We start from the raw sequence: 24,203 nt of genomic DNA, 5'->3' as shown, positions 1-24,203 counted from the left end.
CGAAGTCTGTCGAGTACTGCGGTGTCAGCAACCAGATTGGACCCAACAAGCCTTGGCAGTGGCAAGTCACTTGGAATCAGAGAAAGTACGGCGGTGCAGACCAGCAAGGTCTGGGGTACTCACCCAGCGAGGGTAAGTCAGGGCATGTCTGGAGCAACCAGAAAAGCCCAATCAGAAGAAGAGTTGCCTTCGTCGGGACCCACTAGCCAATGGGCTAGCGATCGCAAAGGAGCCTCAAGCGTTTGCACTTGAAACTGGCCCACTCTTGGAAGCCAGAGTTCTTCGGTGCAGGAGGTGCTCAAGGCTGAGGCTACTCGGAGCCCAAAGTACAACTTCGAGGAAGACCAGGAAGATGATGGATCAGCAAAAGATCACGGTGTCCAGGGGTCACGGTTCCACATCACCCACGATAGCCACGGGCCTCAGCTTTGCTGTGGACTCAGGATTGCCTCGGGGAAGTCTGGAAATCTACCTCTGGGGATGCAGAGACTTCGGCGTCTGGCGGGAGCTTCGGAATTGCAGACCGGTCAGTTGCTTCTTTGGTGCCTGCCAAGCAGGGGAGTCACTCCTTGACCCCGAGGGAGATTTCTTCAGTCTCCTAAGCAAAGTAGAACATCGAAGGTCCAGGATATATATTGCAGAGTTTTGTCCAGGGTAATCTAAAGTCGCAAGGACTGGGTATCCATACTTATACTAAGTTTGGGGGTTGGACATACTCTAGGGACCCACCTATGGGAGGGTTTGGAAAGAGGGGTGGTTACACCCATTTCCTTTGTCCAGTTTCACACCAGAGCAGGGGCAGGTAGCCCCTGCAACTGGTTTGAACTTGACTATGCACAGGGAAACCAAGTGTGCCCCCAGTGCACGACTTCAAAGCAGCAGAGAGTGCTCCCGCCCAGCCCCAATACACATCTGCCTGTCTGGGGAGGTGGTTGCACCTCCCTGGGACAGGAAACCTATTGTCCAGGCCTCTTCTGCCGGAGTTTTGATCAGCAGCAGGAGGCCAGACCCGTGTCTGTGGCAGTGGCATCCATTTTGGGATGCCAGGGCTGTAGAAAGTCCTGCTGGGTTAGACCAGTGAGAACATGTCTCTCCATCTAGAAGGGTGGAATGCTACCCCCGCCGCTAGAAATGGCGGGGGGTGTAGTATTCCAAGCGTTTGACACCAAACACAACATGTTTCCGTGCAGCCAGTCCAAAGTTAGCATTTACCGCAAGATTATAATGCACTTAAGAGTTGATGGTCAGGCTGCACCACAAACAGCATCAGAGGAGGTACTCCGAACGCTGCAGAGGTGCTCTTCTCATGCAAGGGCACCCTCTCACATAAAAACCAAGCCCTTTGCCTTCAGGATTGTTAAAGCCTGCTGTAGGAGTGACTTATAGGTTTCATATGTGTGTGCAATGGTAGTGATATAGGTAGCCTATACCACAGTAAGGGGTGCAAACACCACCTTACTCAGGCTGCAGTAGCAGACCTGTGGTGTCATTTTGGAGTGCTTCCTAGGGGTGGCATAATACATGCTTCAGCCCCTGGTAGTCCTCTGAGGTACCTATGGCCTAGGTACATAGTATACCATACACTAGGGGCTTATAAGGCACTCCAGAATCCAATCAGAAATGTACCTAATGTAAATGGAAACCATTTTAGAGAGGAGGCAGCTAGGCCGGGATCCTGATTAGCAGGGCCACAGCCAGACTAAGGTTGAAAAACAGTGAAACACCAGCAAAAAGTGGGGGTACCCTTGTGAAGCAGATCCTACTCTCCTACACATGGTAAAAATTCAAGTTTAGTGTGCCTGAACTAAGAATGATAAAAATACATCTTTTAGTAAAATTGGTTTTAACATTCTGTGTTTTAAAATACCACTTTTAGAAAGTAGGTATTTTCTTACCCAACCAGCCTGCCTCTGCTAGATTGTGTATTGTGTGTCTGGTTTTGTGACTGACAGGGGCTGGGGGATTCCAGGAAACAGGGTGAGTCAGCACAGGGCTGAATAGACCTATCTGCATGTAGAGTGGTGGGAGGAGTCGCACCTCGGTCTGAATAGGGCTGTGCCTGCCTTCTACAATGCTGGCTCCACCTCCTGTGGTGCGTCTGATGTCCCTGGCCCACACTGTCAAAGGAAAGAAGGAGTCCTGTAAACAAAGTGCTCCAGGACTGCACAGAACTGGTTTGGACCAGGTACAGGCCCCTCTGCCTTCAGAGGACAAAGGATTTAGTAGTATAAATATGGGGACCCAGACCCCAAGACTTTAGATCACTTCCGGAACAACAAGATGAACCTCTGCCAAGGAGAAGAACCAAGGCAGCTCTGGGAGTTGGACTGCCCCCCCGCCAGTGTGCTGTGTTGCTGGGATGGCCTACAGTGGTGCCTACAGTGCCAAGGAGAGGTGAAGGAACTGTCAAAGAACTTTCATCATCTTTCAGAATATTACTCCAAGGGCTTGAACTTGTGCTTGTCTCCTGCTGAAGTTTCAGGGACAAAAGACTTCACCACCAGCTCCCCTCTGAATTTCCTTGCTGGGAATTCTGTATGCAGAAGCCTGCATGTCGCTGGGAGCTGGAAGCGCGACTCAGTGAGAAGAAGCATGTCGCAGTCGCTCCTGTTGCCAATGCAGAGGTCTCAGCCACATCAGTGGAGAAGCGTGTTGCATGGCGTGTCACGGCTCCAAAGTTACAGAGTTCGCCGCACGGCCGCTGGGCCTGCACGTATCGTCTTCACGTCATCGCATCAAGGGCGCCATCTTATCGCACCGGATTGTCGCATTGCATCAAGGCGCCATCTTGTTGCATCGTACCCAGAATGCAGTACAAGAATAAACGCATCACCTCTCCTCTGGTAAGGACCAAGACGGATCCCTACTCTGCGCAAGCATTGAGGTGCGACGCGTCATCTCCCCCGAAGTAAGGAACCGACGAATCTGCATCCCTGCGAACCTTTTGTTTGCTTTGCATTACACATCCAGGTACTTTTGTGAGAACTTTGTCGCATTTATCATCAACTTGAACTAAGTGACTTCTACCATCTTTAAGTCTATTTGAAGTACAGTATTGTGGATTTTTGTCGTGAATGGTCTTGTGTTAAGTCTATATAAAGAATACTTATTTTTTCACTGTATTACTGTATGTGTTCACAAATTCTTAACACACTTCCTCTGAGATAAGCCTGTCTGCTCGTGCCAAGCTACCAAGGGGGTGAGCAAGGGTTTCCAGGAGTGTTATCCCCTTTCCCTGAATAGAAGCAAGGGACCCTATTTGGTCAAAGGTACCTACCTCTGCCAACTAGAGACCCCCAGTTCTAACATTGGTGGTCAGCGGTGGGATTTGGACTTGCAGTTGTGACTCATATACAGTGATTGGTGTACACTACTAGTGAGTGCACACCAAACACGACCACATCCTGTTTTGTGTTTTCTGGTGTCCTCCAGGAAGTATTTTTTGATGCTATAACTCTGGTTAGTTGTTGCAAAATGGAACTCGACTTCTGGCACATGTTCATCTACTGAATGAAGGAGCTGCGTGTGTTTTGCAAGGAAAGAGGGCTGCCTGTGAAGAGAAGGTCCAGGGAGGTTCTAGAGGCATCCCTATTTCAGTATGTTAACCCGCTGGAAGGCAACACTACCTGTTGATTCTAAGGAGGAGGAGTTCTCTAAAAGTGAGGAAGGTAACAGGAACAGATGCCTGGTTTCTGGCTTATGACAAGAGGCTGAGAAAGATTGATGAGGAGCTGAGAAAGCATGCTGAGGCCAAAAGGGCCTTAGCCCAAGAAGAAGAAATTTGGGAAGATCAGGAAGTGAGCTTTGCTGAGTTGGAGGTGGAATACAGCTCAGATGGTGGCAGCAAAATTTAATTTTCTAGTGCTGAGGGAGCAGTACACACACCCAGAGATGTGGCGCCTGACTTGAAGGAGGGGTTTAATTTACACCAGGAGGTTCTAGGATATGAGATAGCTCCAGCGGTGCACAGTGTCACTGAGGTGAATTGGGAAACTGACGCAGGGGTTCATGGTCCTAGTGGTGCGCAGGGCACTCTACTGACTCGAGATGAGAGGTGCAGGGAGAGGGGTTCCCCCATGGTTGAAGTCCTGGTGTGTGAGTGTGAAGCCCGCCCAGAAGAGTGTGGGTTGAGTGACAGAGACAGTCAGATACCGTCTTGCCAATCTCAGCAGAGTGGGGTGGAGTACGTGTGCAAGGCACTGGATGGTGAGGTGAAGGATAGTTTGGTTAACCCTTGTAGGGGGCTGTGTGATCCAATTGTGTGAGAGCATATTGTAAGTCCCTGTTTTCTAGAGCTATGCCAACACCTGTTGGAGAGTGAGTTCTCTGACCCCAGGGAGCTCACATTGGAGGCAGAACTTTTGGTAGAATGCAGAAGGTCTGGAGAGGCATTGGGGAGTGACCCTAAGGGAAGTGGCTCAGGTATCTTCCATCCCAGAGTGGGGAAAGTGGTTCAGAGTAGCCCAGCTAGGTCCCGTTGTAGTGGGAGGGGTTTAGGGCTTCACGTCCTGTCTTTAAGGGGAAAGAGTGAGAATGGGTTATGTCCCGATAGTGCCCAGCCTCAGAGCCTGAATGGTTCTTTAAGGGAACACCAGGTGGGGAGCTTAGTCTGTCCTGATTGGCCGCCTGTTGAGGGGGGTCTCCTAGTGTCTAGTGAACTGGGAGTGTCTGTAAGCAGGCCTCCATCATTTCTGTTGTCTGGCAGTCCCACTCCTAAGTGGAGGGTGCAGACGTCCAGAGTGAGGGGTGAGAGGGGAAAAGAGTCCCCAGTGGATGAACCAGTGGGTCAGGGCTAGCCAGAAGGGCTGAGTCATAGATGAATGACCATGGTGACACCTCTTCTGTCCTGGGGAATCTTCATGCGCTGTCAGATGGACAGGGGTCGGGGGATCTGCACTAGGCAGACTGTCACACGACACATGAGTTGTGTGTCACCCTCGGGGGGACATATGTGCTCCCACTGAGGTCCTGGTGTGCCAAGCAGGTGTTCAACTGCAGGGGTTGGTCTCAGGGTTGAGTAGCCAGGTGTCCCCTCTGACCTGGAAGCCCAGTTGCAGGAAAGAACCCCTGAACTGGTGGGCGAATTGTACAGGAAACCTGCTACAGGCACCCTGATAATTCTGGAAGGGGGTACCACTGCAAGTGGGAGGGTACAGAGCCCCAAGGAGGAGGAGGACCGGGTGTGGGAAAGCCCACCCTAGTCTCCTGTCCAGTCGCTGGGTACAGGCCCGGGGCTGGTGGGTCAGTGCCAGTCTCCTGCTGCGCCGACAAGCTGGCACCTCTCCGTCGCACTGCCAAACAACGCCCTCTGAGGGCCGCCTGGTTGACCACCGAACTCCAAGAAGCCAGATGCTCCTGCAGATGCTTGGAGAAAACCTGGAGGAGCAAGAAGACCACGGAAGCACAGAACAACCACAAGAGCACCCTGAAGGACTACCACCAGCATTTAAAGGACACCAAAAGGACCTTCATCAGAAACAAAGTCAAGACCAATGCATCCAACGTCAAGGAGCTGTTCAACATCATTCCGCAGTTCGCAAAACCCACCTGTGAAGCCACTGACATCACTTCCTCCCAGGAACTCTGCGACAAACTCAACTCCTACTTCTACCTGAATATCAAGGCCCTTTACGATAACTTCAACGAGCCAGCAGAAAACAGCACCTCATCACCCACCACCGCAGAGAAGCCGATCTTCTCCTCCTGGGCACCCTCATTCATCAAACTCATCTCCTCAACCATGAAGAAGACGCACTCAGGAGCCCCAAAGGACCCCTGCCCCCCTCACATCTTCCACAGGGCCACCGCGGTCATCGCACCCGAACTAGGACAAACAATCAACTCCTCGCTCATATCCAGCATCTGCCCAGATGACTGGAAGCGTGCAGAGGTGAAACCCGTCCTCAAGAAACCAACTGCCGACCCAACTGACCTGAAGAACTACCGGCCCATCTCTCTCCTCCCCTTCGCTGCCAAAGTCACCGAAAGACTCGTGAACGCCCAGCTGACCGCCTTCATCGAAGAAAACTCCATTCTAGACGCATCCCAGTCTGGCTTCCACAGGAACCACAGCACCGAGACCTCCCTCCTCGCCGCCACCGATGACATCCGCATGCTGCTAGACCAGGGACACACCGCAGCCCTCATCCTCCTAGACCTCTCCGCAGCCTTCGACACCGTCTCACATCACATGCTAGCCACCAGACTCCACAACGCAGGAATACAGGGATCCACCCTCGACTGGATCCAATCTTTCCTCTCCTGCAGAACCCAGAGGATCACACTCCCCCCCGCCTTCCTCTCTGACCCCACTGACATCATCTGCGGAGTACCTCAGCGATCTTCACCAAGCCCGACGTGCTTCAACATCTACATGGCCCCCATCACCGCCATTGTCAGACAGCACGGGCTCAGCATCGTATCCTACGCCGACGACACACAACTCATCCTCTTCCTCACCAAGAACCCAGAAATCACCAGTCTCAGCTTCCAGGAAGGAATGAGGAATGTAGCTGCCTGAATGAAGGACAGCTGCCTAAAGCTCAACTTCGAGAAGACCTAGGCCCTCTTCCTTGGACCCTGCACTTCTGCCTGGGACAACACCTGGTGGCCCTCCGCCCGCGGGAGCCCACCCACCCTGACAGACCACGCTCGGAACCTCAGCATAATCCTCGACGCCTCTCTCTCCATGAACCGCCAGATCAACGCCGTTACGTCCACCAGTTTCAACTGCCTCCGCATCCTCCATAAGACCTTCAAATGGATCCCCCCGACTGCTGAAAGACCGTCACCCACTCATAACCAGAAGACTAGACTACGGCAACGACCTCTATGGCGGAATCAACAAAACTCTTCACAACAAACTCCAAACCATCTAGATAATCCGCAGCCAGGCTCGTTGTAGGGACACCATGACACGAACATATCCCCCAACACCTATGAAGCCTCCACTAGCTCCCCGTCGATAAGAGGGTCACCTTCAAACTCCTCACCCACGCCTACAAATCCCTCAACAACATCGGATCCAAATATCTCAACAACCGAGTATGTTTCCACATACCCAAGAGGAACCTCCACTCCGCCGACCTCGCCCTGGCAGAGGTCCCCCGCATACGCAGAAACAGAACCGGCGGGTGAGCCTTCTCCTACATCGCAGCCAAATCCTGGAACGAGCTCCCGGTCAACATCAGACTCTCCCCAACCCTCCACACGTTCAGGAAGGACCTCAAGACCTGGCTCTTTGACTGACCCCTGAGGACTTCTATTTCAGGTCTGGAGTACCTAGTCTCAACTAAAAGCAACTTCTGAATCTACAGCTGCTCTTATTCAACCTACTGGCACACCACAGCCCCACCAGTGACCTCCCACTGGTCACCCTCAACGCACAAGTGCCAGTTCCATTCTCAAAAAACAGCTCCTGTCTCTGCCTACTGTTCCTACAGCATCTCAAAAGCGCTGTGTGCTGTACCTACAGTGTCTTTTTCAGCAGCAGCCCAATCCCAAGCGTACTGTGAAGTCATCTCTACTTCTGAAGAAAAGTCATCAGCTGCTAAGGTCTGCTAAGGTCTAGCAACCCACAATTAATGTCTACGCTGCTCCTACAAACGTCCACATTGCCTCTGAAAAGATTTACAGTGGATCATGAACAAAGGTAACCAGTGGGTATCTCAGTTTTTACCTCTAGTGCATAGTGCTGTGTTCTTCTGGATAGTAAGGCTCATTTGTGACTGCTTGAGTGCCATTCTATGCTTCTCTGAGGGATTGGACTGTATTTTTTTTTTACGTTTATCCTGCCAGCGCTGCGCCGATATTGCATGGATTTAATTATATACTGGCTCCTTTGGTTTTCGCCGACTCTTTTTGCTTTCTGCAAGTGTGGGACCTACACAGCGAAGTAATAGTATTTCCTAATTTATTTTTTCCGGTGTTGATTGTTTCTACTACGTGACAAGTATTTAATGACTGTTGCATTTGTTTTTAAATTTAAACTTGTCACGCACATCTTACCTTGAGCATGATGCCGCGCGGAGCTTCTCCTGAGCCTTCCATGACGTCTTCGGCCTCTCTGGTGTTCGACGCTGCATATGGACGTTTCGGAGCAGGAGCGTGCCGTGAGCCACCCGGCATGTGTCTCATGTGCGTCCTGCTATCTTGGTCTTGGCGGATCCAGGCTTTCTTCATCTCTTGATATCGGAAGTTGAGTGTGCCCTGCTGTGATCTGCCAACCATTGTTTATTAATAAAGTTTTTTTTTCACAGTCTGGTCGTCTTCAACATTGTCGTGAGGTGACGTTTTCTTTTTCAACAAGGATTTCGTTTCATTAACCCTCATGTGTCCGCCTCTTCAGTACATCGTTCAGTTAATTTTGTCAATCAACACCAGCCTTTATCTTCAATGCGCCTCTTCTGTAGGAACGTTTGGGCAAAGTTTTCTTCTTTTCTAGTCACTGGACATTTTACAACGGACTGTGCCTTTAAGCCTTGCGGTGAGTTAGTTCCACGTTTCATCTCCATCTTCAATGGGCATGATGCCTGCTTCAAAGTACTTTGTTCTGCTGCCAAGTGCTCTGTTTCTGTTGGCATTGTATCTGTTGCAGAGTACCTTCATGCATGCATGTCTATCATCGCGGTGACAGGCACACCTTTGATCTTGGTTAAACAACTTGCAATTTTTTTGTTTACTGTTCTTATGTTCTTACCAAGTAGTTGTGGCTTTATTCTTTAAGAAATGCGTGTGTGTGTTTTTTTAGACGTCATGTTTACAATGGTAACATATTTCTTCTGATTTTACTCTAATTACACAGTTTACTGACATAGTGCACTTTGTTTTTACCTCATGGGGTGTTGTCTCTTTTGTATGGTGCACAATACTTTTAGTGTTGTACAGTGCACAACAGTTTTACCTTCACACAGTGCACAATCTTTACCTCAACATGAGGTGTCTCGCAGGAGTTTTAGTCCCATTATTACAGTGCACATTGTCCTTACCTCCACACGAGGTGTCTCGCAAGGGTTATAGTCCCGCTACTCTAGTGCACAACATTGACCTCTCCACGAGGTACGTGTCTTTTATTACAGTGAACAATGTTTTTAGCTCTTCACAGGGTGTTTCACGTGGGTTATATTCCCACTACTCTAGTGCACAACATTGACCTCTCTACGAGGTATCTCTTTTGTTTCTGTGCACACCGTTGTCCCGCACATACATGCACATTTCTTGACCTTTCCGCAAGGTGTGTTTTTGGGTTTTTAACCTTCCTCATTGCGCATATTTATAGATCTCCAGTTTAGGTACATTTCATGGCCTTAAACTTTCACTACTTAGTGCAATGTATAGACCCCTCTTGTGGTTGCCTCTGCATGCTCATATTTTTATCCACATGGGTGTATAGTTTGGTTCATGTCCATTAACTATACTGCATTGGTCCACGTTAGACTGGACGTTTTTCTCTCACTCTGTTTTCTTTTTCATTCTCAACACTGTAGCCCAGTACTTTTCTATTTTGTTTTAAGTCAAATGTTTATTATATTATGGAGAAGTATGAGTTATATAATGTATTTCTCTTCTTCTCTGTCATCTTCTTTTTCTCCTGATGTGGATTGCTCTCTTGCATACTTACCTGGCCAGTTGGTGTACAGAGTACGCATTGATGGTTTCTCTTTCTTTTCTTTATTTCTTTTTCCCATTGATAGAAAGGAGGATGTGAAACAGGTTATATTTATCTGTTTCTTTAAGACTTTTGGTTGTTTTCTTTCTTTCTACCTCTGCTCTGTTTCTCCCTAGTGCCCTCCTCTCTATTTTGTTCTTCTAGCTTCTACATCTCATTCTTTATTTCTCTTTTTTATTTTCTTTCTGGAAGAAAGGAGGATATGTATTATCTTGGTCATAGTGCTGTTCTTGTCATTCACTGCTCCACCTTTGGAACACTGTGGAGATGATGTAATATGGAATGTTGATCTATGAAATCCACAGTTGGAGAAGGGCTGAGCGCCTTGCTGGCTGCTCCTGGTGGGGCTGAATTACTGCTGAATTACTCCTGTATTACTGATCTTGTAACTAACATGAATAAATCCTCCTGAACCTCATCTACCTGCCTGGAGTGATTACTACACCGGAGCTGCTCCCCCCCCCCCAGCGCCTTGAGACCCTCATGGGTGAGTAGTGCACTCTATAAACCATTGATTGATTGATTGATTGATTGACCTGACAGGCGGGAGAGTGGACAAAGGGTACCAAGCACCTGGGGCTACTGCTACCCGCTCTTTGATGCCACAGAGGTTTTAGAGCCCTGAGCGGCATAAGGCCTAGGTCTCAGCATTGACTACTGTCAGTGGTCACTGTGGCTTGCTGTCTGTCTGTTGAGACACACCTGTGAGCAAGCTAAGGTTAGGTGCTGCACAGGTGGTGTCAACAGGTGAGGAGAAGGGTTCCCCATGGGTTAGCTTGGTGGGCCCTGACAGTATGGATAGAGGGATCCAAATGGGATCAGATTGGCGTAGAACTGGAATATGACCCTGCTCTTGCGGGCCAGGGTCCATGTTCTATCGCCCAAAGCAGGGAAGCCCATCAAGGTAGTTATTGGTCTACCTTGCGTTTTGGCTAGAAGAGGGGTGTGTTGGACTTGGCCCTTTTTGCAGGGTCATCCCTGAACATTTTGCCTTCCGTCTGTATTTTTTCTGACCTGTTGTTGGCTGTTTTATGACTCCGGGAACTTTACCACTGCTGATCTGTGCTAAAATGCATATGCTCTCTATTGTAAATTCATGTATTGATTAGTGACTCCATGATTGGACTATTTGATTTACTTGTCAGACCCTAGTAAGGTGCACCTTGTGTGCCCGGGGCCTGTAAATCAAATGCTGCTGGTGGGTTTGCAGCACTGGTTGTGCCACCCACAGAAGCAGCCTGTAAAGTGTGTCTTAGGCCTGCCATTGCAGAGCCTATGTGCAGTCTAGTTCTGCCATGTCGACTTGGTAAGTGCACCCACTTCCCCAAACCTTCCCTTTTCTTCATATCAGACACCCCTAAGATAGGCCTAAGGGCGGGGTGCTTTGTAAGTATAAGGTAGGACATGCCGTGGTGTGTGTGGCATGTCCTAATAGTGAATTACAACCATTTTCGTTTTTCACTATTGCAAGGCTACCAGTCCCCATAGGCAAGAATGGGCAGTTTGATAATAACATTTTATAATCCTAACTGACCCAGGGAACATGGTAGAAATTAGAGTTTAGTATGCCTGAAATCAGAATGATAAAACTACATCTTTTAGTAAAGTTCGTTTTAACATTCTGTGTTTGAAAATACCACTTTTAGAAAGTAGGTATTTTCTTACCTAACCATCCAGCCTGCCTCTTCTAGCTTGTGTATTGTGTTTCTGGTTTTGTGACTGACAGGGGCTGTGGGGATTCCAGGAGACAGGGTGAGTCAGCACAGGGCTGAATAGACCTATCTGCATGTAGAGTGGTGGGAGGAGTCGCACCTGGGTCTGAATAGGGGTTTGCCTGCCTTCCACAAGGCTGGCTCCACCTCCTGTGGTGCGCCTGATGTCCCTGGCCCACACTGTCAAAGGAAAGAAGGAGTCCTGTAAACAAAGTGCTCCAGGACTGCATAGAACTGGTTTGGACTAGGTACAGACCCCTCTGCCTTCATAAGACAAAGGATTTAGTAGTATAAATATGGGGACCCAGACCCCAAGACTTTAGATCACTTCTGGAACAACAAGACAAACCTCTGCCAAGGAGAAGAACCAAGGAAACTGTAGGAGTTAGACTGCCCCCCGCCAGTGTGCTGTGTTGTTGGTTTGGCCTACAGTGGTGTCTTCTGTGCGAAGGACAGGAGAAGGAGCTTTCAAAGAACTTTCATCATCTTGCAGAATATTACTCCAAGGGCTTGAACTTGTGCTTGCCTCCAGCTGAAGACTCAGGGACAAAAGACTTCACCACCAGCTCCCCTGTGAATTTCCATGCTGGGAATTCTGTCTGCAGAAGCCTGCTTGTCGCTGGGAGCTGGAAGCGCGACTCAACGAGAAGAAGTGTGTCGCAGTCGCAGCTGTTGCCGTTGCATCGCCGGAGAAGCATGTCACTGCCGCAGAGGTCGCCGCCGCATCACCGGAGAAGCATGTCGCAGGGCCTGTCGCGGCTCCAAATTTACAGAGTTCGCCGCACGGCCGCCAGGCGTGCACGCATCGTCTTTAGGTCATCGCATCAAGGGCGCCATCTTATCGCATCGCACCGGATTGTCGCATCGCATCGAGGCACCATCATGTCGTATCGTAACCGTAACTCAGTTCGAGAATCAATGCATCACCTCCTCTCTGGTAAGGACCAAGACGCATCCCCTACTCTGCGCAAGCACTGAGGCGCAACGCATCGTCTCCCCCGAAGTAAGGAACTGACACATCTCCATCGCTGCGAACCTTTTGTTTATTTTGCATTATGCATCCAGGTACTTTTGTGAGAACTTTGTCGCATTTATCATCAACTTAAACTAAGTGACTTCTACCATCTTTAAGTGTATTTGAAGTACAGTATTGTGGATTTTTATCGTTCATGATCTTGTGTTAAGTCTATATAAAAAATACATATTTTTGTAAAACCTGTGTGGTGTCCGTTTGTAGTGTTTTCACTGTATTACTGTATGTGTTCACAAATGCTTAACACACTGCCTCTGAGATAAGCCTGTCTGCTCGTTCCAAGCTACCAAGGGCGTGAGCAGGGGTTATCCAGGAGTGTAATCCCCTTTGCCTGACTAGAAGCAAGGGTCCCTGTTTGGTCAAAGGTACCTACCTCTGCCAACTAGAGACCCCCAGTTCTAACAGACTGGATTTAGAATGGTTGTAATTTGGATATGAATGTATCTTTACACAGGTAAACAGGTGATTCTCCCCCCATATCTGGGGTTTCGTCTTCCCTATAATATCATAAGGGTCATTCAACTTTCCAGAATACCACAAAGACATAATTTAACTAGATTTGGATTATTACTTCCTACCTGACAGAAATACAAACAACAGGAAAGTAGGTGTTTTTGAAATGTATAAAACAAATTGTCCTCAGTCCTAGTAAGAAACCAGTCCCTGGGCTGGCAACTTTACTAATTTGTAAAGCAGTCAAATCCTGTGCACACGCGTTTGTGTGGTTTGGAAAATCTGATCCAAAGTAGAAAGCCAAAAAAGTCTAGTCTCAATGCAAATGTTCTTTTTTAAGACTGAAAGTGATCCGGTTCAGAACGACTCGCCAGAGTGCAGCGTGGATCAGCATACTCGCTGAAGGTCTCGGGCCTTATCTCGGTGTCTTGACTCTTGAAGAACACTTGTTTGAGGCATACAAGACACAGACATATCGCATTTGGATTATGCTGCAAAAATCTACATATATCGTCTGAATTGAGAATTTTTAAACTTTCATAAGATTGACATTCCTGTGGAACACGAGTCGCATGTTTTTGGAAAGACCTAGCCGGGTCAGAGTTATAATAGCCGGATACTAGGCGTAGAACTGCACAACTTGGATAGCCATACAACCCTGAAGAAGTTCTAGGGTTTTCAACACGAGTTGGCTGGACTCTGTGATGTTTCCGGAATTAAAAAAATTAAAAAAGGAACAAAAGAACATTTGCATTGAGATTAGACTTTTTTGGCTTTCTACTTTGGATCAGATTTTCCAAACCACACGAACGCATGTGCTCAGGATTTGACTGCTTTGCATTTCAGACCTCGTGGTCCTCATTGGAGGGTTTTAGGGGTTTCTCCCTCACCTGTTGCACCGTTTCATTTCAGTACTAATTGACGAATACGGACACACTGCAAGGCGCTTTATTTTCCTGTGTTAATCAATAACCCCTTCTGGTTATATATCTTTACTAATTTGTACTTACCATTTTGACACTAGGTATTATGCCAAGAGGATTAAGGTACTTTTCTTTTCCCCCTTTTCTGATTTTCAGGTGCTCACACTTTGATCTAGAAGGCACAGTGTTGATTGTACTCTTTATACAAATATTGGGATTATGAATACTCCAAAATAATGCTTGAATTTCACTTACATACGTTTCAAGAATAACAGTGCTCTTGCACACCAAATGTTCGTTGTGATACGCCTTTTTTGAGTTACAACTGGACTTTAAGGCTGTTTTGATAACAAAGAACGATGATAAACGAAACCATGCGCATGGGTTTCCACTATGCAAAGTCACTTAGATTACACACTATGGGGCATATCAACAACAACCGGCGATAATTATCGCTCAGCGCTCTTAGCGTGAGGATAATTATCGCCGGCTAGTGTGAATTTTTATCGCTGAGATAGCGTGCTATTAGCAACGCTTATCTCAATAGCGATAAAAAACTACACGCTAACAAACAGGCTAACGTGAGATTATCGCTGGAAACCCAGCGATAATCACACGTTACCTTGTTGATAGGGACAGGCAAACTTAGCCATGATATCCTCCTTCCATAGGATATCATGGCTAAGTCTGAAAATTAGCAGATGTAAAAAAGCAGCGTTAACCGCGGTTAGCGCTGCTTTTTTTGTCTCTAACAGGGTTAGCGACATTCTTGATAATAGGAGAAATGTCGCTTAGCGACATTTCTCCTATTATTTTACTCTGGAACGCCCCCTTTGCATCTCATTAGAGATGCAAGGGGAAGCGTAGAGTAAAAGGGTGCTAACATGCAAATTTGCGTGTTAGCACCCTGTTGTTGATAGGGTGCTAGTTTTATCTCTGCTTTTTTGGCTTTTAAAGCCAAAAAAGCAGAGATGAAGCCCTTGTTGATATGCCCCATAGTAGTTAAACTCGTCACAAAAGTCACTGTGAGGTGATTCATTATGATTTAAGTTTTAAGGCGCTCACTATAGTGTTTATTTTCTGTTTAATTCTCTTAGCCCTGAAGACTTTGTAGGATATTCTGCCCATATCGTGACGAAACACATGTTGACTAAGGAACCTAGGCTAAAGAACCTAACAACAGAATAAAAGACAAAATAAAATAAGAAAAATAAGAAAAATAAGAAAACAAAGAATGCTTGCTTTGACATTATATACGTTGTATTAAGTATATCTGCATGTGCTGGGGGATCTTGTTGGACCCTGTAAGATGACAGAGTCCACTATTTCTCTTATTCTCAAGCCTGGCAAAGAGCCTAGTGAACTTGGATTGTACAGGCCAATATTCCTCGTTAGTGTTGATGCAAATATCTAAACTATAATCGCTACACTGTGATTACAGGCATTGAGTTGAGCTATCACAACCAGTCAGGTTTTATTCAAGGGAAGCAGGCAAGAAATACCACAAAGATGGCCCTCCCTCATCTAGACATAGGTTGCAGTGGAGCCAAACAGTCAATCCTGGTCACCCTAGATGCTGAAAAAAGGTATAAAAAGGTGAACTGAGATCAGATGACTGATACACTGCAGGAAGGGTGTATTGGTGATAACTTCCTATTAAGGTTACTAGTGGATTTCCAGAACCCCAGAGGTAGGGGTAAAGTCAATAGGCTGTATGCTTCATAGTTGAACATGTGTAGAGGTATGAGACAGGGTTGCCCGCTGTCAACTCTCCTCTTTGCCCCAAGGCTGGAACAGCTGGCCAAACTTATCGCGCCAACCCCTAAATAAAAGGGATCATGTTTAGCAAGCAAGACATAAAATTGACTGTGTTTGCAGATTATATCCTGCTATCCATAACAGACCCGGTGCACTCTCTACCTAAGGTTCTAGCAGACCTGGATGCATATCAAAAGGTTTCAGGGTTTAAAAACATTCTCACCAACTCGGAAAACCTTAATATCTTGACACCCAAATCAATGATAGAGAAGTTACAGACGATGACATTGCTTCGTTGGGTGATGACTAACACCTGCTGTCTGGGTTTTACCCTAGCATCCACCCTGATTAAAACCAAGGGGCATATCAACAACAACCGGCGATAGTTATCTCTAAGCGCACTTAGCGCTAGGATAATTATCGCCGGCTAGCGTGAATTTTTATCTCTGAGATAGGGTGCTATTAGCAACGCTTATCTAAATAGCGATAAAAATCCTCACGCTAACAAACAGGCTAACGTGAGATTATCGCTGGAAACCCAGCGATAATCTCACGTTACCTTGTTGATAGGGACAGGCAAACTTAGCCATGATATCCTCCTTCCATAGGATATCATGGCTAAGTCAGAAAAATACCAGACGTAAAAAAGCAGCGTTAACCGCGGTTAGCGCTGCTTTTTTTGTCTCTAACAGGGTTAGCGACATTCTTGATAATAGGAGAAATTTCGCTTAGCGACATTTCTCCTATTATTTTACTCTGGAACGCCCCCTTTGCATCTCATTAGAGATGCAAGGGGAAGCGTAGAGTAAAAGGGTGCTAACATGCAAATTTGCATGTTAGCACCCTGTTGTTGATAGGGCGCTAGTTTTATCTCTCCTTTTTTGGCTTTTAAAGCCAAAAAAGCAGAGATAAAGCCCTTGTTGATATGCCCCCAAATACTTTAATTTACAAACGTTAAAGAGAGGGATACAAGCCGAACTTAGTATTTGGAAGCATAAAGGACTCTCACTTTTGGGTATAATAGCAGCATAAAAGATGTCAATCCTACACAATATTCTCTGTGTTTTTTTAACATTGGTACATCACATTCCAAAAGGCAATATACATATCTTGTGATTTCTGTACTACTCATATCTGGAAGAATAGGAAGGAAAGAATATTCAAAGTTCACTAAGGCAAGGGGGATTAGGAGTGCCAGATCTATCCCAATATTATGCAGTGGCACATCTCATGTTCCTGATCATTGGACCTGTAGAGAGACTGAAAACGTATTGTGTAAGATATACCTTACAATGGCTGCAGGGCCCCTCTCGGAGATACCTTGGCAGCATAAAGCACTATTACACATTACAAATCCCCAGTCACTAGAGCCACCCTGGACATCTGCAATAGAGCAGTGGTTTGATATGGGCCAAACTAATTCCCGTCACCATTCATCCCACTTTGGGGTAACACTGATTATACACCAAGGGCCATATTCTCAAGGAGCTATCGCCTAGTTAACGGCACCTTAGCGCAGCCAAACCTGCGATAAATTCATCACCGCATTCACAAGCTGGTGCTAACAGCCCATAGCACCAGTTTACCAGCAATAGCAGCTGCAAAAAACATTGCCACAGATGACCCCGACAACTATCGCTAATGAGATGCAGAGTAGGCGTTCCTGTGCAAAAAGCCGCGACAACAGCACTCCACAACATTCTCAACGACCAGCCACAACGGCGAAAAGACCACGAAACATGCAATAAGGCGCGTTAGTAGCAGAAAACTAACACCTGCTCTGACCTGGTGCAAAGTCGGACGCCAGCTAGCAACAGAAAAGGAAGCCCAGCCCAAAGCCACACCTGAAGAACAACAGATGCCATGGAGCCACTGAACATGCGTGCCGGACACCCAAGAGGGCAACAACCCCCACCACCACCACACCCAGGACCACAATTCCCCCCCGGAACAGCCCCGGACCACCACAGAGGCAGCACGGACAAAGACAGCGGACCCACAAGACACGCACCACCCTCACAGACTTAACACCAGAGGATGCTATTGCCCACCACAGGGTCAAAAGGACAACCAGCCTACGCATCCTGACCCTCATCGCCCAACAGGCCAACGGCACCAACACAGCGGACAACCAACATCCCACCCTACACAAAGCTGCTGGCTGTGCTGCACCTGTTGGCCTCTGGTACCCCCCAACCAACAACCACCAGAGTCCGAGGAGTCTCACAGCCAGCCACATATAAGCCCCCCAATTGTCTTGGATGCCATCATCAGCTTGGTACCACACTACCTATACTTCCCCCACACTGCGCAGGAACAGCTGGAGACCAAGCAAGGCATCAAAACCATAGCTGGATTCCCTCACGTGTCAGGGGGCAATTGAATGCACACATGTCCTACTTGTGCCCGCTGGTGACACTCTACACACTATCCGCTACCGAAAGCACACACATACCAGAGTGTGCAGGCAATAGTGGACCACCTGGGAATCTTCAACAACCTCAAAGCCAACCACCCATTCCTAGTGCATGAGTCCAACATCTTCCAACAGCTCACCATCACCCAGCGCTTCCTGCCTGACACCTATGGAAATGTGTTGCTCATTGGCAAGTACCAAATGAACACACCACACACCTCAACTCCACAACCAAGCAACTCACAACACTTTGAACGCACACGTCACAAACTCCCATACAACATGCCAAACAACATGTAAACCCACCAGACACGACACCACAACTCACTCGGGCAACCTGGGCCAGCCATGCACATAAGCCATCAACGGCCACACAATAGCAAATTGTGGGAAGAGGTGGGGACAAGGCATGTGCAAAGGAGGCAACTGACCTATGAATGACAATGTACACAATGCCAAGTGTGGCTTTGAAGCGATGGCCAGACTGCAGTATGCAGGGGACAGTGGACGCAACCATGTCACCCCAGCCGGTGGGGAAGATTCCGAAAATGTAGCTTGTTACGTCCCCCCCTGTAAGCGTGAGCGGAGTGGGCTGGCCCGGCGTATGCCGGGCACCCGTAGGGGTGTGAATAAAAAGCACGTAGCTCTGGGCGTGGTCCTCTTCAGGAATGCCGCCACGAGGTCGTCGTGGTGAGCGGTGTTGCCTGTGTTCCTGTGTGCCTGCTGCACCCTGGGACGCTGGGCCCCGTACCAGTCCTGCCGGGCCCTGCGCAGGCAGGCATCAATGCACACGTGCTGACACCAGCGTGTGTCGATGAGGGCCCACCACGTGCCCGTGCAAGCTCCAAGCCAGAGTGCCGTGAACCTGTCAGGCTCCTCAGTCCATCACGACCTCCGCGACACCGGCATGCTGTACTCCCGTCTCGTTGAAGTACTCCACCTGCATGCACAGAGGAAACGTAGGTCACACATTTGGAACTGAGTCTTGATTACACTATGGCAGAGAACATCAAGAATGGCAGATTTAACTCACTATACTCCCTTCGATGTGGTGACACCAAGTCTGGGCTTAGCATCCCAAACACACGTGTCTGTGGGCCCTTGATAACAATACCGTCGGCCTACACTGCAGTCCAGCAGGCCTCACGCCAATCCAATCCAGTCCACACCAGGCAGGACACATCATCATCGTTGACTGAACACCCACTCTGGTGCTTTTTCCTACATCAACCACAAGTCACTCCCAAATGTCATGACAACATCGTGTGTTAGAGTTCCAGGAGGAGCTCGCTGAACCGCGCTGACCGCTGCCTCAGGCCTACACTGCGGTCAAGTAGGTCACACACTATTCAAATTCAGTCTTAATTTATTTATGGCTGACTTGATGTTACTGTACAGGCCTCAACACAGACTGCATCCCCTTTCAGCCCCTGTGCCACTAAGTCTGTTCCCTGAAACCTATGGACACACTCTGGTTGAACTTAGGTGGCGACTGAGTCCATGGACTTGGGGTTTTCGTCGCCATCGTGTCGGTGATACTGACTTTATTGGTAAAATGATGCCGTGGCATTCCACTCCTCCATTTGCTGCTTCCGGACAGCTTCCACCCTGTGCATCATGCCCTGGAGGACACCTTCCACTGTCCCCCGCAAGCCTCTGCCACGTCCACCTTGGACATCAACGAGGGCCCGCTCAGGACTTTATATGTCCCTATCTCACTGCACCGCAAGTCACCGTCCCATGGCAGTGTGCCTGTGCTGGCCACAGTGCATCCGGGGCCACTAACTCTGTGCTGGTCAGGTCAGGGACCCCTTCTGCTGAGATGCTGGATGGCCTCTGAGGCGATGGCCTTGAGGGCATCAACGCCATGTATCTGTGGCCCTGTGCTGTCCACTGCCTGCGGCCGCAACTGTGGTCGACCTGGGCTCACACATCAAATCGAGTCCTGACCAGCCCGGATGTCGCATCACCGTAGGGGGCTCATGCCACCACCACCAGGACCACGCCTGACCGCCAACTGCCAGTGTCAAAATGGTCATATTGGCAGACTGACGGAGTTTCCCGCACCTGTCGTGGATGCCACCTTCTGCCTGATCCCCTGCTCAGCACTCCAGGTGCCACTATCTCTGTGCACCACGAATCATTGTCCATTACTGCTTTGGTTATGTGCCGTGGAGTGCTCATGCAGCAATGTCACCTCAGGCAGTGTGGGTGACCTGGGATGGCGATGAGAAAGATGATGCAGGTGTGACACCCCCTCACTGTAGCTGGATCAGGAATGTCCAGAAGAGACACAATCCGAGACATTTTCTTCACATGAGCACGCTCTGCTCTGGGGCCCCAACCTCAGTGCACTGAAACTCACGGACACTTCTGTTTGTATGTTGCGTGACCTCTGTACTTGCTCCAGCTCCCTCCATGTTGCTCAGCAGTTGACTCTGTTATGCAGGTGTTTTTTGTTTCCATTGTACTGCTGTCCACTGTTCAAGTTGTTGCCAGCACCAAGCACTCCGTGCGGGCTGGCTTATACTCACCCCACACACAACCAGCACAGGCGTCACTGTACATGTGGCCCTACCAATAAAGGGGCTGGGCGCACGTGCCCATAGCCAGTTCAGCATGATATCTGTGTGTGTCCCTGTGGTCTTGTTGTATGCATGAGGGCCCTGGGCCCTAGGACATTACATTGTGCTGTGTACAGCGGATGCAGACATGTCACCGCAGGCAGTGGGTTAGAGCTTGGACATGTAGCCTTGTCATCACCCACACAATTCGTGAGGGCAGTAGACTGTGCCATTGTACGCAGAGCCAATGTGGGTGTGTGACTGATATGTGCGTGCCCCTGGGCGTGGTTCTGTACTTGCAATGTGCATCTGTCTCTATGGCAGTGTGGGTCTCCTTTGTGGGGTGTAGGTGGACACCCACGTATGTGCTCTAGTTCACCTTCCATGGGTTCGGAACACACCAGCACCTGTTGTGCCACCTCCTTTTGGCGTTCTAACACCTGGCATTGGGGTGCCATGTGCGGTTCGGTGAGGTGTTGTGGGCCTGCCATGCTTGCGGGTGCTTCATGCTGTGTGGTCTGTTTCAGGGACTGGGTTCTCCTCTAAGTGGCCTGGCTGCCCTTGTTCTGGTGGTGGGTTGGTGGGATGTCAATGGGCTGTTGTAGGGCGTTGGTGTCGTAGGTGTGGTGGTCCACTCCGGCATCACTGATGTGTGGTCTTCTGTGCTCTGCTGGAGGTGTTGTGTGTCCCTCTGCAATGTGGAGGGGAGATGTATCTTGACATTGTGTTGACATGTGTGTTGGCACATTGTTCTTGTTTACATGCAGACTGTATGACAGTGTACATTGTGACTGTTTTGGAGGTGCAGGATTTAGATGAGGGACAGTGTACATTTAGACTACATGACGGGTGTGAGGTTTTACGCGTACATTTCCATTTCAACGTTTTCAGCTCTGTCAGATGTAGTGGGCCTGTTTCTGCGCGTGTACGGAGCCAGTTGTGTCCTCTGTTTTGCAGTGTTGGTGTTGCACTTGGTGTCACTTTGTCGTCAATGTGGGTGTGCTGTGATTGCTGTGTGTGTGTGCTGCAGTGTGCCATGGGGATGAGGTACATGATCTAAGGTCATTGTGGGTGTGCAGTGTAGTCTGCTTATTTGTGCATGTGTGCCATTGTGCCCATCTCCCCCGTCCCCCCAGTCCCTGGTCTTTACTCACTACGTTTATGTTGTGTCAGGTCTTATCAAGCTGTGTCCGCACTCTAGACTCCTTGCACTGTATCCACACAGTTGACTGTGGCCTCCGTTTCCTCCAGCTCCTCCTGTGGCGCACGACTCCCACCTCCTGTCGCCGTTGCTTCCTTCCTGTTGGCAACGTCTTTGTGCCTGGTTTAAATTTTTACGTCATGCCAGCGCCTCTTGGCCTCCTCCATTGGCCTCCTCGACATTCCGGCTGCATTCAAGGTAGTCTGATTGTGGGTCAGTTGCTGGTTGTGTTCTGTTACCTCCGTGACGCTTGTCTTGTTTTCCTTCGGACTGCACCCCATCTTCCTCTCCCTCTTCTCTTTGGCCTTCTCAGAGCCCGCTGTTCCTTGCTGGTGGTCTGTGGGGCTTGTGGGGTTCTCGTTGGCCTCTGCGCTCGGTCAGGGTGCAACCATGTTGCTATGCACTTTGGCTTCTTTCTGGTGTGTTGTTTTTATAGCTTTTATTGTCCATTTTCCCACCAGACACGTGGGATTTGCAGGCCTGTGGCTGTTTTTGCAACTTTTTGTATCGCACTTGGCCTCATCGCAGCTTTTTTTGCGTTCGTGTTTCACTTTTTTGCGGCGTGGCATTGATTTTAACGCGGCCATTTGGCGCGTTATCTGGTGACTATCGTATGGTACCGCCGTGTTGTGAAAACTTGGTAAACAAGGCGTAAATTTCCCGCGATAGACTGTGATGTTGTAGGTTGCGCTAAGTAACTTTTACAATGGTTTTCACACGTTCTTGAGAATATACCCCCAAGAGTGCACAGGACCTCCTATCACAAATGACTGCTGGTGGGATTTAAGACTTTTGGAGGTATTTTTGCCCATAGGACTATTAAGTCTTTCAACCAACTGAAGGAGGAATTTAAACTACGTGAGACGGAACGCTTTCTCTACCTTCAACTACACCATTGGTTGCTGAACCCCACAATCAAACATCCAGCCACCAGAGGAAAATATCTGCTAACTTGTGTGGGTATAGGTATGCTACATCTAAAATGTCTATAATATTGAATACCAGATGATAGGATCAGAAGATAGCTTTCCAGTGTACCAAAAAGAGTTGTATATTACTCTGGACCAGGACCAATACGAGGTTATTATTACTGAGGGCAAATCACTTTGCCTCCCATGTGAGAGGATAGGAAACAACACTGACAATCCTCTACAAATGGCTGTTGGACCTAGCCCTCTCTGCAGAGTTATCCCTAAACCTTTTGCCTTCTACCTCCAATTTTTCCGACCCACTTTTTGTTGGATTTCGGACTCTGGGTACTTTTTCTCTGCTAATCAGTTCTAACATGCATGTGTTTTCTCCTTTAAACATGGAATGATTCATTTACACCTGTTTGGCATATTTAATTTACCTGAAAGTTCCTTGTCCACTGGTATCCCATACCCAGTGCCTATAAATGAAATGCTACTAGTGGGCCTGCAGCGCTGATTGTGCCACCCACAGAAGTAGCCTTTCAAACCTGTCTGAGGCCTGCCACTGCAGAGCCTGCATGCGCAGTTTACTGCCACTTTTAACTTGCCATTTATAACTACTTGCCAAGTCTTAATCTCCCCTTTTGCAATATATAGGTCACCCCTAAGGTAGAGCCCAGACAGCCATATGGGGAGGGTGCTGTGTAAGTAAAAGGTAGGACATGACCATTATTGGGTGGCATATCCTAGTAGGAACAAACAGCCTATTTTGTTCTTACTACTGTGAGGCCTACTCCTCTCAGACTAGCATGGGGAATCCCCTATATTCCTGATTTGAAAGGAGAAGGATTTGCCATGTTTGGTATGTTTAGACTGGTAAGGAGAAATCCTGCTTACTGGTGTAGTTGGATTTTACATTACTATTTTAGGAGAACAAGTTACTTACCTTTGGTAATGCATTATCTGGTAGAGACTCAATCTAGCTGCTGATTCCTTACCTTTGAATTTCCCAGGCATCAGGCTGGATCCAGAAACTTTTTCTCGAGCAAAACCCCATGTGTGCTCTGTGTGGTGGCTCCATTTGGTTCCGCGTGATGTCGTCGGTAACGTTGGTTATGACGTCACTGTCAACCTATATAGGTGCCACCCAGGAACGTGGACGTCAATACTTTTTGTTTTTCTCACACCAGAAGCACAGAGCTACGAGGTAACTGACGAAAAATGTGTGTACAACTAGGGCCATGAAAAGGGGAGTAACCCTAGTCTTAACAAAATCGGTCTGCAAAACGGGAAAGCATGGGTGGGCCTTATGGAATCTGCAGCTAGATAGGGTCTCTACCAGTTAATGCATTACCAAGGGTAAGTAACTTGTTAATCTGATAAAGACTTCTAGCTGCAGATTGCTTACCTTTGAATTAGATACACAAGCCATACCATCCCAGCGGTGGGTTGCGGACCAATACCTTACACTAGGAAGTTCTGCATGACCGAACGGGCAAAATGCCAGTCTCTGCAGCCCTGACTGTTCAGGCAGTAGTGCTTGGCAAACATGTGCAAAGATGCCC

The 24,203-nt window shown here is 48.3% G+C and overlaps 1 long non-coding RNA gene across 1 annotated transcript in view; it reads left to right on the top strand.

Annotated features, from left to right (window-relative positions):
* Nucleotides 1–8,304: 8,304 nt before the first annotated feature.
* Nucleotides 8,305–24,203, top strand: part of LOC146789551 (uncharacterized) — a 32,765-nt gene continuing 16,866 nt past the window's right edge. The window contains exon 1 of the long non-coding RNA XR_014969824.1: nt 8,305–8,485. This is a non-coding gene — a long non-coding RNA (uncharacterized LOC146789551). The remainder of the gene's footprint in view (nt 8,486–24,203) is intronic.

Source organism: Triturus cristatus, chromosome 10, assembly GCF_964204655.1.
Source record: "Triturus cristatus chromosome 10, aTriCri1.1, whole genome shotgun sequence".
Taxonomy (NCBI): domain Eukaryota; kingdom Metazoa; phylum Chordata; class Amphibia; order Caudata; family Salamandridae; genus Triturus; species Triturus cristatus.
Note: the sequence above shows the minus strand (reverse complement) of the source record. Positions and strands in the feature narration are given on the sequence as shown.